Below are 6,000 nucleotides of genomic sequence, written 5' to 3'. Positions count from 1 at the left end.
TTTTTCTATGAGTGGTAGACCCTTCACCATGCCTTTCTTATGCGACAAATTCAAACCTCCAAAGTTGAGATGTCCAAATCTCAAGTGGAATAACTAGTTTCATCTTTTACCTCTTCTTGAAGGTTTACTTGTGTGACAGCTGCCTCTTTTCTTCCATCTTCTTGTGAGTTTGTAGATAGTTGTGCTTGTGCACCTTCTTTCTGCAAATCTGATATTATTTTTAGGGGAAACATTCTATTGTCTGTCATATGAACATTTGCAATCAACTGTCAGCTTGGAGGCCTATCCAAAATTGTGCACACATCATTTTTTAAGAAGACATTGTATCCTTTCTTCATGAGCTGTCCAACACTCATGAGATTATGTTTCAAACCGGGGACAAAGCAATCATCAGAGATGTGTTTCTTCTCCACCTTCTTTGTTAGGACATTAACTCTTCCATTTCCCATGACAGAGACTTTGCTATCAGTCCCTAATGTCACTTCAGATTTCAAACTTTCATATAGATCATAAAACATTTCTATGTTTCCTGACATGTGGTTGCTACACCCTGAATCTAGATACCATATATCACTCTGTTTTTCTTGTGTTACATTACAGGAAAAAGACATGCTATCATGGTTTTGATTTTCTCTTGTGAAATTTACACTTGGTTTGTTACTAATGTCATATTGCTTCTTTCTACATTCATTTGCATAATGACCATACTTCTTACGGTAATGACATTGAACTTGAGATTTATCATACCTTTGACCTTGTGCTTGATTTTGGCTTCGGCCTTGACTTGGATTTTGATTGTTGCGTCTTCCACTTGAGCTTGAAGGGCTGCTTCTTCCAGCTATGTATGGGCTTCTTCCTCTTCCTCTGCCTCGACCTTGACCAAATGATACTTGTGTCTTGAAGGCATGCTCTAATGAGGAGCTTTCTGCTCTATTCAGTCTATGTTCATGAGAAATCAGTGATGCATTAAGCTCATCCATTGAGAACTGTGAGAGATCCTTTGTCTCTTCTACTGCCACAACAATGGCCTCAAACCTCGCTGGCAAACTTCTCAAAACTTTCTCAACTATTCTTCTTTCCTCTAGTGTCTCACCATGAGACCTAATTTGAGTAACCAACTCACTTACACATGTAAAAAAAGAATCTATATTCTTAGACTCTTTCATACAAAGTGTTTCAAAATCTCTCCTCAACTTTTGTAGCTTCGTTGTCTTGACTTTTGCCATGCCTTGGTAGGTTGTTTGGTGTGTGTCCCATGCTTGCTTGGACTTCGTTGCTACTGCAACCCTTGGGGAAATACTTTCATGAATTTCTTGAAAGACATAAAACAGGGCTTTTGAATCCTTCTTCCTATTGTCCTTTAACACATCTCTTTCTTGTTGAGATAAGGCATTGTATGATGCTGCATCTACTGGTTCTTGAAAACCATTCTCCACCAAATCGAAATGTCTTGAGAAGAAAATAGGGCCTTCATTGTAATAGCCCAATAATCATAATTTTTGCCATTAAACTGAGGTATTTTAGGATTAGTCAAGCTTGTGCTTGATGTTGCCACTTGTTAATGTAAAAAAAACTTTCTACATGTTGGTAAATATGCTAAAAAACAATCCGTGCTCCAAACAATTTTCATTTGTTAGTAAAAACACTTGTTTTTACACTAACAATATTTAACCTGCTTGATACCATGTTAAAAATATTTGGGAAATTTAATTTTCACGGAGCGGAGGGGCAGAGGGTTATGACTTTCACGAAGCTACTTTCGCGAAACTAGGTTCGGACATTGCGAAGTTGATTTCACGAAGCTACCTTCGTGCATCGTGAAGCAATTTCCCAGACTTGGATTTCACGCACCAAAATTTGCTCCACCATTTTCTCCACAGAGACTTGCGCTCTTTTTCTTTTGTCCTCTTACTCTCTCTAACCTATTACAAAATGACTTTTACATTCATATATAACTCAACATACAATTTTACATTTAATTCATGAGAGAGCGAAATTAATATGATGTTGTTGTTGAGTGTGATCAGAAACGCGCAGGTGTTTGTGGAGTGTGGGCAATGGTCGCTGAATGAATGCTTACCCATATCTGTTTACCAAAGTACATTAACTACTTTAAATGCTTTTTTTGAGTTTCTGAATGGTTTGCGTCTGGCTTCAGTACTTCTATCTTCAAGCAGAGTCACAACCTGCAAAAATAGGTCTTACAGGTATGGCTGCTGTAAGGTTGTTTATTGTGGTGGTTGGGATTATTATTTCCAACAATTAAACTAAGGTATTTGAGGATTAGTCAAGTTTGTGATTGATGTTTCCATTTCTGAGTGAAAAAAAACTTTCTACCTACTCGTAAATATGCTAAAAACAATCTTCCCTCAAAACAATTCTTACTGTTAGTAAAAACACTTGTTTTTACACTAACAGAGTTTAACTCGCTCTGATACCATGTTAAAAATATGTTTACACACAGAGTCAGAGTAAAAATAATTTACGCGAAGAGTCAGAGGGGTGTGAATTTTCGCGAGGGGTGTGACTTTGGCGCAACTGGATTTCGCTCACCGCCAAGCTTGATTTCGCGCAGCTAGGGCCCACCAAGATTTGCTCCGTCATTTTCTCCTCAGAGACTCTCGCTTTCTAACCACTACAAAATGACTTTTACATTCGTATTTAACTCAACATACAATTTTACATTTAATACATGACAGAGAAAAATAATTAATATGATGTTGTTGTTGAGTGTGATCCCGCATGTGTTTGTGGAGTGTGGGCAATAGTCGTTAAATTAATGCTTGCCCATATCTACCAAAATACATTAAATGCTTTAAATTCCTTGTTGCATTTCAGAATGGTTCCCTTCAACCCTTCCATCTTCAAACAGACAGAGAGGCAACCTGCAAAAATACTTCTAACAAATATGGTTGTTGTAAGGGTATTTATTGCGATGGTTGAAATTATTATTTCCAACCAACATACAGATTGTTTACTCTTTAAACTTTATTTAAAAACAAAACATGGTAAAGAAGTTAAGGATCCCGATCATCAAATTCAAGAGTTACGTAAATCTGTAATTATGTTCATAATCTTTCAGCATGAGAAAGACAATATCAAGATTGCAAAATTGACAAATGATTATTAAGATATTCATTAAATGGGGGGACTTTATTAAAATTTAAGTATAGTACACACTCCCATCTAAACAGTTTGGACCAACTCATATGGCAAACAATCACTTGGAAAAATATATGGCATAAATTTTTAGTGGGTTTTTTCGATGGAGCATGTTGTATGAGGAAATGTGGATGTGGGGTATAGATAGTCACTGAGCCAGGAAAATAATATCACTTTTGGTTGGAGGGGAGGCAAAGATAGTAGGTCTATGAGAAGTGTTGATAGTAGGGAAAAAGTTGGGATTGGAGAGCTTATAGGTCTTTGGGGATGCAAAAGGCATTATCTGACTAAGGGACAAAATAAATTCAACCTTCCCATTTTGAAAAATTGGATGAAGCACATGAAAACTATGGTAAGCACATACCAACACATCAACATTGAACATATTTACAAAGAACAGAACTAGACAACAGATTTACTATCCAAAAAAGGCATTGGGAAAGAACCAGATAAATTGTTTTTTTTACAGTATTTGATGATGGGTTAAGACAAATGTAGAAGTATTAACTTTTGAAAGAGTTAGAAAACAATACTGAGTAATACTGGATGCATGGACATTTTTTACTGTAAAAAAATGAATACATTTTGTGTTTTCTTTTTTATCATTAAGTAGTATATGGACTAAGTAAGATTTACCGTGTAGTAATTACAGAACGTAAGTAAGACTTACCATGAACTACAGAACTTAAGTACCTAAAAATAGAAGACGGTTAGTAGAAATGACACCATCACTGTGTTGAAATATAATTTCAACTGTCGTGCAGGGACAACGACGGCAGCGTAGTTTTGAAAACCGCCAGTACCATTCCCCACACCGTTTTTGCTGATCAACGGTATTTTCCGAAGGGGCTCCGATCAGTGCGATATGTCGACACGTGGCCGCGAAACTATTCCAAAACAACCCATTCCCCGGCCGGTAAATTTCGTGCGATGGGGGCTTCAGGGGATTGCAGTCAACCGTCCGATCAGATCAATGGTCATGGCAGCAGGGTACATGGTTCTTGGTTATCAGGCTGACCTCCATGCGATTGACATGAAGTTTTTTGTTGACTGCCAGTTTTTTGTCAGCAAAGAAATAAATGAAAGTTAATGTGAATGGTATTCGATTGGTAAAGTTTTCAATTTTAATGTTTTTTTTTTATGCACGGAAGTATGGCAAATTAAAAGAAAGGTATGGTCATTTTTTTGTTAAAAAATTATACACAATGTAATATGTAAAAAATAAAAATAAAAAAGCTTGTGTGTCATTTTGCTTTGTTGTTTTTTAAGGAGATACAGGGGAAGCACGCACCAGCGAATGTAGTGGCTCGTTAAATGAAATGCAGTGTAAAAGTGCAACAACACAAATGTAATTTTTTTTGTAATACGCAGCAGAGTGTATGAAGAAGTGAAAAAGGGGGATTTCTTTTTGCAGGAGTTTGAGCACATGGAATGCGCAGCAGTGTAAAGAATTTTTTTTTGTTGAATGTAAAATGCGAATGTAAGAGATTTTTACAGCAGTAAATGTAAGTTTTATTTTTACACACAGTAGTTTAAAAATAAATTTTTGGATCTAAAACAAAGTAATTTGTTTTGTGGAAGTTCTTGGAGAATCCCTCTGGCAGAGAAAGAATTTGTAACAGCAGTTATTTTTAATGAATACAAGTGTTCTTTGAGCATGTGTAAATCTCTATCTTCAGCAAACAAATTTTTGATCCTGTGGTTAAAACAGAGCATTGTTTCTTTGTTCATTTTTTGTTTGAAATTACCAAAAATTTCCAACATGGTATCAAAGCTTGTCCAAGCTCTTTGAAGGTGTCAAAGAAGCTGAAGGAAGGATTTTTGTTGCAGCAGCTTCTCCAACAGAGTGAAGACTCAGTCAAAAAAATCCAAGGTATTTCTTAAGTTTTTTTTGTTGAGGACAGTCTGTTATTTCAAATACACAGTCAGATATTTGAAGCATAGTTAAAAGTGCAAGGAATGGCTAGCTCCAGCACCAGCACTAGCATGGGTATCTTTAATACTCAGCTCCCACAGTTTAGGGAAAAAATATGACTATTGGGCAATAACCATGAGAGCCTTGTTTGCCTCACAAGATTTATGGGAACTTGTTGAGGATGGATTTGAAAAACCAGCAGATGAAAATGAGTTTAATAGGTTAATTTATGCACAGAAAGATCTGTTGAAGAGCAATAGGAAGAAGGATTCTAAAGCCCTCGTATTCTTATATCAAGCAGTGCGTGATAGTGTGTTTCCAAGGATAACAGCAGCTAAGAGATCCAAAGAAGCATGGCAAACCCTCAAGACAGCCTATCAAGTCATGGAGAAAGTGAAGACAACAAAACTACAGTTGTTGAGGAGAGATTTTGAGAATCTGTGCATGAAGGAGTCAGATAATATTGACTCATTCTTCACACAAGTGATTGGTCTAGTCACACATATAAGGTCTCATGGAGAGATTCTTGAAGAAAGAAGGATTGTGGAGAAACTATTGAGAGTCCTACCCTCAAAGTTCGATGTGATTGTCACCACCATAGAAGAAACAAAGGATCTCACAAATTTTTCAGTTGATGAACTACATGCATCACTAATAACACATGAGCAGAGATTGAGTAGAAATGAAAACTCATCTTTATAGCATGCCTTCAATACCTAGATGTCCTTTGGAAGAGAAAGAGGTCAAGGCAAAGGAAACAAGAGAGCAAGAGGTAGAAGCCAAAATAGAGGTGGAAGAAACAGTCCAGCAAATGCTCAAGGAAGAGGCAGCAATCCAAATCAGAACCAAGGCCAAGGCAGTAGCCAACAAAGTGGACAACATCATGATCAAGGACAAAGGTATGAAAAATCCAATGTCCAATG

Source organism: Pinus tabuliformis, chromosome 7 (assembly GCF_031772625.1).
Source record: "Pinus tabuliformis cultivar Carrire ecotype Pingquan chromosome 7, CPIR1, whole genome shotgun sequence".
NCBI lineage: Eukaryota > Viridiplantae > Streptophyta > Pinopsida > Pinales > Pinaceae > Pinus > Pinus tabuliformis.
The sequence above is the reverse complement of the archived record's forward strand: the minus strand, read 5'-3'. Positions refer to the sequence as shown.